Source organism: Leopardus geoffroyi, chromosome A1, assembly GCF_018350155.1.
Source record: "Leopardus geoffroyi isolate Oge1 chromosome A1, O.geoffroyi_Oge1_pat1.0, whole genome shotgun sequence".
Lineage (NCBI taxonomy): Eukaryota > Metazoa > Chordata > Mammalia > Carnivora > Felidae > Leopardus > Leopardus geoffroyi.
Genome location: NC_059326.1, coordinates 160,246,018 through 160,258,266, shown reverse-complemented (window position 1 = coordinate 160,258,266; position 12,249 = coordinate 160,246,018). Strand labels below are relative to the sequence as shown.

General features: G+C 37.6%; 1 long non-coding RNA gene across 1 annotated transcript; it reads right to left on the bottom strand.

Moving 5' to 3' along the window:
• Positions 1-6,140: 6,140 nt before the first annotated feature.
• On the bottom strand, positions 6,141-7,234 carry LOC123603681. Its single transcript, XR_006714977.1, has 2 exons — positions 7,182-7,234; positions 6,141-6,280 (listed from the first exon to the last, which is right to left on the bottom strand). It is a non-coding gene; the product is annotated as an uncharacterized LOC123603681 (long non-coding RNA).
• Positions 7,235-12,249: the final 5,015 nt, after the last annotated feature.

Here is a 12,249-nt window from a genome sequence, read left to right as displayed (position 1 = left end):
GGGGAGACAGAGGATCTGAAATGGGCTATGCACTGACAGCAAAGAGGTCAATGCAGGGCTCAAACTCCCAAACCATGAGATCATGACCTGAGTCGGAGTTGGATGCTTAACCACTGAGCCACCCAGGTGCCCCGCAAAGTGGCTCACTCATTTATCTGGCAAGTTGAAAAAGATTTCAGGTGTTGTCTACCTGGGCCTCCCCACAGGGCTGCCTATGAGTCCTTACACTTGGCTTTCCTCAGAATGAAGACCCAAAAGTCACCAAGGCAGAAACTGTAATGCTTTATATGACCCAGGCTTGAAGTCACACATTGTCCCTTCCACGGACTTCTGTTATTTACACAGACCAGCTCTGAATCATGTGGGAGGAAATTACATAAGATCATGGATTCTAGGAGGTAATGATCATGGTGGGCCATCTTGCAGGCCAGTGACCACAAAAACATATGCCAATTCTTTGCTTGAATTACTTTCTGTTTAGAGATCCAGCTGGTTTACCTATCTGAATATATGGTTCTGTAATTCATGTATTCAGATCTGGCTAGGTCAGGGCTGAGATTTCAGTTAAATTTAGTATGGATCTAAAGCCTCTACCTTAAGTGAAGATAACATGTGGGGGAAAATACACTACTGGGGCACCTGGGTGGCCCAGTTGGTTGTTTCCAACTTTGGCTTGGGTCATGAGCTCACATTTCATGAGTTTGAACCCCACTTGGGACTACCTGCTGTCAGCACAGAGCCTGCTTCAGATCATCTGTTCCCATCTCTCTCTGACCCTTCCCTGCTCATGCTCTCTCTCAAAAATAAATAAACATTAAAAAAATCATAAACCAGTTATATATTAACACCTGCTTCAAACAAAAGTAGATAGAAAAAAATTCTTTGAATTAAAAAAAAAAAGCTAACCATATTAATTCAAGAAATCATCCTCAGTTTTCCCTTCCCAATTGCACAGGACTTCTAGTAAACCCATTTATATTTGGCCCCCAACCCATGGGTTGAGAATCATTCATCTTCAAGTTTCAACCAGGTAGTTCAACTAATAATACTACAGAGACTTATTTAAAGAGATGTTCAAAATAAACTATTTACAAAATTCTAAGTTAATTGAACAAAGAAATGTTTATTTTTTTTTTTTCAAAATTAAACAATCTATGTTTTATTACTTAAAGGAAAAGTTGAGGGGCACCTGGGTGGCTCAGTCGGTTAAGCGTCTGACTTCAGCTCAGGTCATGATCTCGCGGTCAGTGAGTTCAAGCCCTGGGTCGGGCTCTGTGCTGACAGCTCAGAGCCTGGAGCCTGTTTCAGTTCTGTGCCTCCCTCTCTCTCTGCCCCTCTCCTGCCCATGCTATCTCTTTCTCTCTCTCTCTCTCTCTCTGTCTCTCTCTCTCTCCCTCTCAAAAGTAAATAAACATTTAAAAAAAATTTTTTTAAGGAAAACTTGATAGCATAGGAAGAGTTTTAATGTTTCAATTAATGGAAAATTATACTGTAATTTTCTTAAAACTGTTTAACATCCTAGTATACCATAGATTTATTACCACTGTCTTTACTTTAAAAGGTATTAATATCAGTGGACTAATTAAAAACAAAATATAACTCACCTACGCCCAACTCTCCTTTTCCAAGGCTTTATATTGCAGGTTTATGTACCCTTTGGATGGAAACCAGAAAAATTACTTTTTCTTGACTAAAAGAAATTGGCTTTTCTAGTTCTTCTAGAATAAACAGAGATAGGACAGGGGTATGTCAAATGGCTAATTGTGTTATAATTATAAAGCCAACCTTCGGAAGACAATAATAAAACCATGCCCGTCTAATCTAAACTGCCAAACCAAAATAAATTTCTATTTATTTCCAATGTCCAGGACAAAAAACACCAGTGTTTCAGTTAAAAGCAAACACACAGCATAATCATGTTGTTGGTATGATTATATAATTAATCTTATCAACTCTAATTAAACCTTAATGATTAAATCTCTGGAATTTTCTTCAGAGTTCATACCAGGCAAGAATTTCACCTGACATTATTAAATCATCCATAGAAAGTTTACAGTGACACCGTTAGAAGCTATGGTATATTAAGCTACACTAGACTGTCCTTGTTTGACTTCTTTTAGATAAAAGGAAAATGTAAAACATATTCTCAAGTTTCGTAATATTTGCTGAGAATAATATAGGAGAAATAGTGGATATTACTTATCTATTGAAGTGTAACAAATTGAGTACCATAAAACAACATTATCATCTTACTGTTCTGTGAGTCAGGAATTTGGGCACAACTTAGCTGGATCCTCCAGCCCTGGGATCTCTCACAAGGATCTTGGAAGGCTACAGTCAAGCTGTCAGCTGGGTCTGTAGTCATCTTAAAACATGACCTGTGGTGGGTCTATTTCTAAGCTCACTCCAGTGACTGTTGGCAGGGTTCAGTTACTCTCCAGCTGTCGGATTAAGGGCCTCAGTTTCTCACTGACTATTGGCAGTTGCTGCCCTCACTTCTCTATGTCAGCATCTCCATAGCATAGCTCACAGCATGGTGGCTTGCTTCATCAGTACAAATAAGAAGAGCCAAAGACAGAGTCTGTAGGCAAAACTAAAATCACAGACTTTTACAGCTTAATCTCAAAGTGACATCCCATCTCTTTTTCCTGTTCTATTTATTAGAAGAAAGTCACTAGATCCAGCATGCACCAAAGATGAGGGGATGATACAAGGAGTGCAGAGCAGGAGGTGGGAATCATTTAGAGCAATTTCAAAAATGGTCTACTATATGGTGCCACTATTACTGAACTTGTCTGAATTGAATAGTGTTCCCCCAATATTCACGTCCATCTCAGCACCTCCAAATATGAACTTATTTGAAAACAAGATGGTTGCAGATGTAATTAGTTAAGTCAAACTTAGATCATACCTGACTACAGCAGTCCCTTAATTCAACATGACTAGGATCCTTATAAAAAACAGAAGGTACACAGAAATACACAAGGAGAACGTCAGGTGATAACAGATGCAAAACTTGGAACAATGCATCTAGAAGCCAAGGGGTACCAAATATTTTCAGCAAGCACCAGAATCTATGAAGAGGCGAGCAAGAATCCCATCTTAGAGCTTTCAAAGAGAGCAGGGTCCTGTTGACAACTTGCTTTCAGATTTTTAGCCTCCAGAAATTTGAGGGAATAAATTTCTGTTGTTTTAAGCCCCCATGTTTGTCATACTTTGTTACAACAAGCCCTAGGAAACTAATAACTTTAAATGGGTGCTAATTTAAAGAATAATTCTATAGAGGATCCCAATAACAGAATTTTTTTCTTCTGAAGCAAACAATCAGATTAGACTAGGTAATATATAAATCCTTCTTTAAAGAATAAAAATTATTCTTTATTACCATTGTTAAGCTATTTGCATCATTAATTACATTAGTTTAATGTAATAGGTGATATTGCTTAGCTGAACATAAATGACAACTCCTGGGGTTAATAATATATTATTTGCTATATATTATATTATATTTAGTTTTATACTTCATTTATTGTGGGGTGGACAGCCTTGTAGGTGGCCTCAGATATCTGCCTCCTAGTATTTATATCCTTGTATTATCTCCTCCTGTGACTCCCTTCTAACTAACATTATATGGCAGAGGTGATGAGATGCCACTCCCACAATTACAGCATGTCATATAGGATTCCATCTTGCTAGAGACTCTCTCTCCTGGTGGCCTTGAAGAAACAAGTTGCCATGAATCCTACAGCTGCAAGTAAATGAACTCTGTGAATAATCTGAGTGAGTCTGGAAGAAGACTCTTCCCCCAGACAACACTCCATATGAGAACATCGGCAAGTGGAAGCCTTGACTAACGCCTTGTGAAATCCTAAGCAGAGGACACAAAAAATGATATGCTCAGACTCCTGACCCACAGAAACTGTGAGATAACATATGTGGTTTGAAGCTACTAAGTTTGTGGTGATTTGATATGTAGCAATAGATAAGTAATGTTCAACTTGATTCTTTTGATTTTCAGTATCATGGTCCCCCATTTGAATTGTTATTATTGCCATTGGGTGAGGGGAGATGTTTTAAACTTCTTTTTAAAGATTTTATTTTATTTATTTTTAGACTAGTTTTAGGTTTACAACAAACTTAAGAGGTAGATACAGAAATTTCTTATATACCTCCTGCCCCTATGCATGCATAGCCTCCCCCAATATCACCATCACTCACCAAAATGGTACAATTTTTACCAGGGATAAACCTACATTGATACACCATACACAATTTTTACCAGGGATAAGCCTACATTGATACACCATAATCACCCAAAGTCCTTTGCTTAATTTAAGGTTGCTGTTGTATATTCCATGGGTTTATATAGACGCATAATGATATATATCCATCATTATAATGTCATACAGATTATTTTCACTGCCCTAAATATGCTCTATGCTCTGCCATTATTTTTTTTTAAGTTTATTTATTTATTTTGAGAGACGGAGATAGAGCGTGAGCAGGGGAGGGGCAGACAGCAAGGAAGAGAGAGAATCCCAAGCAGGCTCTGCACTATTAGCACAGAGCATGATGTGGGGCTCAATCTCATGAACCATGAGATCATGACCTGAGCCAAAATCAAGACTCAGATACTTAGCCAACTAATCCGCCCAGGCACCACTGTCATTACTTTTTAAAAACATATTTCTTTTAAACCGTCAACCATTTTATGATGAATCAATCATCTATTGCTAACATTCAACATTGAAAAGTAAAAATTTCTATAAAATTAAAAAGTCTTTTGTATATTTACTATCACTCTATGTATTAAGAGAGTTCTCTAAGATAGGAGGTGAATTGAGATTTTTGCTATAGGAAATTGTGCAATGTTAATATGATACTATCACATACCAAAAGAAGACTCAATTCTCCAGTCACTTATCCCAACCCTAATCACTCTGAAAAATCTAATCAGTAAGAACACATCATCATGTCATTTGGACTTTACTGAGTAACATATAAGTCATAAACATGAAGTCCTAGGACCATTTTCAGTTATAAATATTCTATCAGATGATCCATAATATACTTATTTCTGCTTTTATTATAATTTTAGATTATTTTATAAACCAAACTGCAAGATAGAAAAGTTCTCATTAAGATCAAAAATTATATCCAAAGACACTGAGATCTATACCTCTTCTTCTCACAAAAATAGTAGAATAAAAATAAGTAAAAGTGGTATTAAAAGGATAACTGGGATAATGTTAATAATATAAGGTTAACTTTTCTAATGAACATCATTTCCTACATTTGTTTCATTTATAGTTACCAGTTATATAATAGGCATAACTGCCCTTTGTCACCAGCTTGGTATGCAGATAAGTTCCAATCCTTTCTCTAAATCATGGGTGATTAGGCTCCTCCCATCCCCATCAGTTTTTAGTTATTCCTTAGAGCTTTACCAGGGTCCCAGGAATATCCCCATACGGTGTTGAGCGGCAAGAAGCTGCACTCATACCCATGTGGTGGCTTACTTTGACCTGGTCATCAGCTCTGGGCTGAGGTGCCAAATGGGTCCAGTCTCTGCTCCTGGTAACCCCTTTGATACCCACAGTCAATGTGTAGATCTTAGAACTCCAAGACTTTTTTATGCTTCTTGGAAAGATAGACATGGAAGGGCAGATAAGAAAGAAATACCTTCCAACCCTCACTAATGACTAGTCTATCACCCAAAGCCAGGCAAGGGGTTTCTTATAAAGCATATAAAAAGAAAAACTTTCAGTAAAGTTTTGTGGGTTTTTTTGGTGAGATCTTGTGTTTACAATATTAAACTTGTAGCAGCATATCATAAAGCTGACAACAAAACAATGATATGTTACGATAATGTGCTTTTTAAAGAACTATTGCCCAAATACATGTTTATTTGGTGAATTTCAAAAAAGAAAAAAGAAAAAACTTGATATACAGTGCTTAAATAAAGTCATAATTTTGTATCACCGACAAAAGGAACACTAAAAGCCTTCATTAAGCAATTTCATTTCCAGATATTTACCCAAGAGAAGTAAAAACACGTCTTGCTCAGGGTATCTGGTTTCCAGTCCGGCATATAAAGAGCTTGGAAATTGTCACTCTGCCATAAAAAGTAAGAAACTGACCTGAAAATCAACAACTCTTCTTAGATCCATCAGAAAACTGAAGTCACAGGGCAGGCCTTGCAAAGAAGAACGCAATGTGCTTCAAAATGGTTCAAAATGGGATGTCTCCAGTCTTTACTGTTAAGAACCTGGCAGAGCTCCTGGAGATAAACACACAAAAGTGTGGGCATACCCAGCCTTGAACTGAGCCTCCCTGGAAGTCCTAACTCTCAGACTTGTCCACACTGAGCCTCCAGCAATTTGTCATTTACACTTTAGGATTTCTTTCTTACCCTGACACCGGTTCTCCCAGAGGTTTCTGCTCATGGGTTTCTGCTCCAGTAAGATGTGATTCTCTGTGTCCACCTGTCTGGCTCTCCAGTTTTGGAGGACACAAGTGCTAAGTACTTTGTACATGCTATTCTCATTTAATCTTTACATCAGTTCTTCAATTCCGTAATTTTCCCCATATTACCATGACAAAATTGAAGCTTAGGAAGTTTCAACTATCATTAAAATTTGAAGCAAAGCCAGGCCTTGAGCCTAGGCTGGCCCAACTCCAAAGCCTATGCCCTGAACCACCACCACACTGTATGGCTTATTATTTCCTGTCACAAGCCTTGGGATCTACCATGTTAGCTGTCTCATGGCTGGTGGGGGAAAAGAAGTTGATGAGAGAAGACATGGGTGGCAGCAGCCTAATGAGCTAAGAGTTGGTATTTGATCTGTTACTTGTTACTAGATCTGCCACTACTTCAATGTGTCACTTTGGTTTGATAACTTCAGAAATAAAGGGAAGGAAAGTCAACAGACTGAATCCAGATTTTTCCCTTATTAGAATCTATTAATGGGCTCAAAGAGATCAAGGAACACTGAAATTTTGTGATGGTGGTATATATGTGTACATACACTAAGACATATGCATTTTCTGGGAAGACGATCCATGGCTTCAGACTGTCACGCAGGTCTGTAAACCAAAAAGCTTAAGATGCTCTCTAAGAACTCTTTCGACTCCAAAGTCAGTAAATGCATCTTTCATTCTGAGTCATAATTCTTCCTCACCTTAATTTCTGTCCATTGTGGAGACAACTTGTTTTCCTTCCAAAATGTATACTGTAGAAGAAAAAAAATAATTCCACGTTTTGAAACTTCATGCTTGAAAAGTTCTCTGGTGCATCCTTGTCTTTTGCCTAACATTTGCACCTGCATCTTTGAACACACACACTGGATGGGTATGTGCACGGTCATTTCTCCATCAACATTACCTAAGCAGTGGACTAATATGTACTTGTTTTCTCCATTAGAGGAGTTCTGGACAAAAGCAAACAAGCATAACCCAACCATTCCCATTGTCATATATATTATATAGTCATTGTGCCAATTTGATGAAGCCAAAAAAAAAATCTGGATTTTTTTTTTTTTTTTAGTGATTTTAAGAAACTTTTACAGACTAAGGTGGAAAATGGAAATGGAACTCTCTTTTTCCTAGAGGAAAGTCTTCCTGTGTTCTGAGAAGAAATGTTTTGCTAAGCATTTTTCGGTCAGGCAGTTCGGACAGAATCTTCACATGTTTTCATAGAAACCCTGGAATGGGTAAGTGATTCAAAGGTAAGTACTTAACACTGGTTTTGAGAAACATAGGAATTCCCTGGGGATTCTAAGAAACAACTAGGGAAGATTGTAGACATTAGTTACGCATTTGGGACTTAAATGTGTCCACTGAGTCTTAAAAGAAGAGGAGTCTGTCCTGAAAAGACAGAAATATGAAAACAAACAAGTAGTGATATGTTGGTAAATGTTCAACAACAGGGTTTCCGGGAAAGAATATTTAAAACCCTGATTTGTAGTGTGTGCTGATCTCTGAGAGACTTTCTGAGACAGTAAGGGTCAGAATCAACTTGGATGGAAGAACAAAAAGCAGCCCTGCAGCTAATCAGGCTGGAAGGACAGACCCATAGAGCCGGCTGCAAAGTGAACAGGACTAACTGTTTCTTTATGTGGCCGTCAAGCGTCATAATGACCCCCTGGATGAGTGATGACTACTTTCTCAACAGTGACTCTCCCAGATGCCCTTTGCTATTTCCAACTGTAGGCTCAGTTGTTAAACCTTTCCACCCTCCTGGCAGCACACAGCCCATAGTTAATCCCTACCTCTCATAACCCTGTCCCAGAAACGGCAACCAATCCAGAATGGATCAGCTCTTCCTCTTCCCGTAGATACTTCTCAGAATCCTCTGTGAGAAACCCAGCACTGACCGACACCGGCTCCTCCCTTTTGTCAGGGTGACACTACACTCCTATGCTGTTGAGTCGGTAAATCAGGTTTTGTCAGACTCCAGGCTGGAAGTTTTTGGCTGATGGGGCTTTAATATTTTCGGAGTATTAATACTCCCTGATTGTCTGATTTTAAACCACCCATGTTATGTCTCAGAACATGGATTTGGGAAGAGATGAGAATAATCCACAGAATTAGATATAAGCTGGCTCCTTGGCCCAGGTTACTCTCTCAACAACCATGGAACAGACATTTTTAAACTGATAGATAAGAAAACTGAGGCTCAGAGAGTTTAAATAAGTTGTTTAACGTCACAAAGCTGGGAGCAGAGCCACCATTTAAACTGGTGTCATTCTCCAATAAGCACATGAGAAGAACTTTAACATTAGCTACTAGGAAAACGCAAGTCAAAACCAGAATTGGATACCACTTTACACCAATTAGGATGGCTATAACAAATGTAAATTGAAAATAATAAATGGTGAAATGTGGAGAAGCTCAAAAAAAAAAAAAAGAATGATATTTGTGTCAGAAAAAATAAATAAATAAAATAAAATAAAATAAAATAAAATAAAATAAAATAAAATAAAATAAACTGGTGTCATTCTGATTCAAAACACTTTTAACTAGCACCACACTGTTTAATATAATAGTGTCATCTCTTCTTACAATATTTCATGGATATAGACCTTTCTAAAAACTGTACATTCCACTGCATACAGACTGCATTTTATAATTCTTTGTTATATCTTCCACACACTGTAGGTACCTGTATAACTTTAGGCAATGTATTTACTGTCTTTAAGTCTTATTTTCCCCATCTACAGGATGGGAACAAACACAGCACCTACATACAATTGTTGTGTAGATTTTTTTAACTAATAATAAATTAATTTATTATAATAAATTAGTAAAATTTAATAATTTTAATAAATAAAATGTTAATAACTAATATACAGATACAGAAAGTAATTAATAAACGTTAGCTATCAAAATCATAAGGCTGTACATGTAAATGGCTGAATAAACATCATTTTATGGGCATTCAACTTAATAAGACTCTAATTTCACTTAAATCATTTTCAGACTTTCATATACAAGTGAAATGGTTTTAAAACATCTCTCTATATCATTTCCTTTATCTACTGCTGCTTTACAAACAAAAACTTACCAGTTTAAAACCACAATAATGTGTTATCTGTCCCATTTCTGTGGACTGACTGGGTGGTTCTATTCCGCGTAGTGTCAGGGGAGGTCTTTCATGGAGTTAACTGGAAACCTGGCTGGGAGACCTTGGTTTCCTTCCAAGTGGCCTTTCTCTCTTTGCTGTGTCTCCCCATCCAGGGCCATTCCCCATGTCATCTCTCTGTAGCAATATAGCCTAGACTTCCCTGTAGAATGATATCTGGGTTCCAAGGTGAAGTTTTTCCAAAGGACCACTTAAGTTGCACAACTTAAGTGCAAGCCCTCAACAAACTTGCTTGGGTCACGTTTGCTGATGTCCATTGACCACAGCAAGTTACATGGTCAAGCCCATAGTTCTATGGAAGGGGGCTACACAGGGGCATTAGTACTGAGAGGCATAGTTGTCTTTTTTCCTGGGGGCTGGGGGGAGCACCAATATACCAGCCAGCCACAGATTCCTATGCATATTCATACATAAACCTCTTTCAGAATCAATGAGAAAATGCCAAGTAACTGATTTTATAAAGAGAGTCTTTAGTCCTGTGAATAATGAAAGCAGAATTGGAACTGCCTAAAAGTTCCTGTCAGTCTGATTGTCTGTGCCATATGTGCATGGCCCCATCATACGATGAGAATTTCAAAATAATGGCAAAGTCATTTTAATGAGCTAGGGAAAAGTGAATAAATTATGATCTCTGTAAGTACCAATTTTAATCTACCTCTTTATGGACTAAAAAAAGTGTCAGAGATTATGATAATCACTCTTCTAACAACACACACATAGCATCATCATCATTACAGTTGCCATTATAACCATTACATTTTTATTAACATCTTCTCCCTGAAATTTCCATTTGAAAGCCAATGGTAATTTCATTTTGAAATCAGTTCTAGCTGTGAATGGCTCTAGTACATATTTTATTTCTGAAGTCAGCCTCCCCTGATAAAAGCTAGCCTGTTTCACTTTTTTCTTGTTCTTTTCCTCTGCCCTTCCAGGGGTGAAAAAGAAAAAACTATTTCAAAGAAAAACACAGCCATTATTGTATGTCTACCATAATTATAAGCAAGATTCAATTATACTGCTCTAAAATATTCATTGCAAATTTATGATTTAAAGATATTTCATTTCCTATTCATGTGTAGTTCCCACACTCATAGTATAAATATTTACAGTTAATTATGGAAAATTTCACACATTATCCCAGTAGCACGAAAATATATTAATAAATTTACATTAATAAGTGATTCTGTGAAAATTTATTTAGAAGCAGGAAAAGAGAAGAATGTTCTACACATAATTATGGTAGCCAAAGGCTTATGCTTTGAGGCCTCTCGTTTACCCAGTTCACATAATCATGTTTTTGTTTTGATAAAATTTACAAAACGAGAATATTTTAGCATATCTTAGGGTATGTGTCCCTTTCCATTATGAATTCCCCTCTATCACATGTCCCCTCGTATATGGTGGCACTGGAGTGGCTGTGCATTTTCAGACTCTGATAAGGAAAAGTTAAGTCAGGGCGTTTTTAGGGGATATATTTCCACAGTTTTCAGTCTCACTGATTTATAGTTAAGTTATTCCACAAAAGCAAAAGGTTTCAGAAATGCATCTTTCCAGTAAACACTATGCACACTCACGCATTGTGCCAGGAAGGCAGAGGTCAAGGTCCTATCTCCACATTAATGTACCTAACAGTGTCTGGCACAGAAGTTTGGTAGTGGAGAAGAAACAGGGTTTGAAATCTACAGACTAAATTCTTTCTTTTCTGAAGTGGTAATAATAAAAACATACTCCAAAAAACTATATACGGTGCTGGTATATCAGGCAATTCATTAATTAAAAGTATGTTTTCTTTGTGGATTTTGTTATGTTTACAGTTTCTGTTAGCCTTTAAACTCTTGGAAGTTGTTGTGATTCTGTTCTCAACCTAAACAAATATTCACTCCCATACCTAATTTAGCAGTAATACTTTCATCTTCTCTGAAAGAAAGCTTCCCAACCTATACACACAAACCTGGATCTGCTCCTAAAGGTGACTAAGCTCTGATACAGCGAGATCTTCTATTTGAGGGGTTAGCTATTGGACAGTAATAAAATCGTGCCTCCTTGTTTTTGAATTTCCATTTTTCTTTTCTTTTCTCATGAAGACTGATTCACTCATCTATAAAATGTGACTCTAATCTCTTGCTTTCACTTTAAACTCTAACATGCAGGGTTATAGATGAAGTTTGGCCAGAGGTAGATCATTAATCCTGACTGTATTAGTCAGGGTTCTCCAGAGAAATAGAATCAACAGGGTGTGTGTGTGTGTGTGTGTGTGTGTGTGTGTGTGTGCGCGCGTGTGTGTAGACAGAGACAGAGAGACCTTGAAAAAGAGAGAAGGAAATTATTTTAGGGAATTGATGCATGCAACACAGAGGCCAGCAAGCACAAGTTCTAAGGGTTGTGTCTGTGACAGTGTAGCCCTGCAGACAAGAGACCCAGGGAAGGGTTGGTGTTGCAGCTCAAGTCTGAAGAAACACGGCAGGTAAGATGCCTCCTTCCTCAAGGAAGTCAGGCTTCTTTCTCTTCAGGCCTCCAACCACATTATGGAGGGTAATCTGCTTTACTAAACATCCACTGGCTTACATGCTAACTTCATCATAAAATAACTTCACAGCAACGTCTAG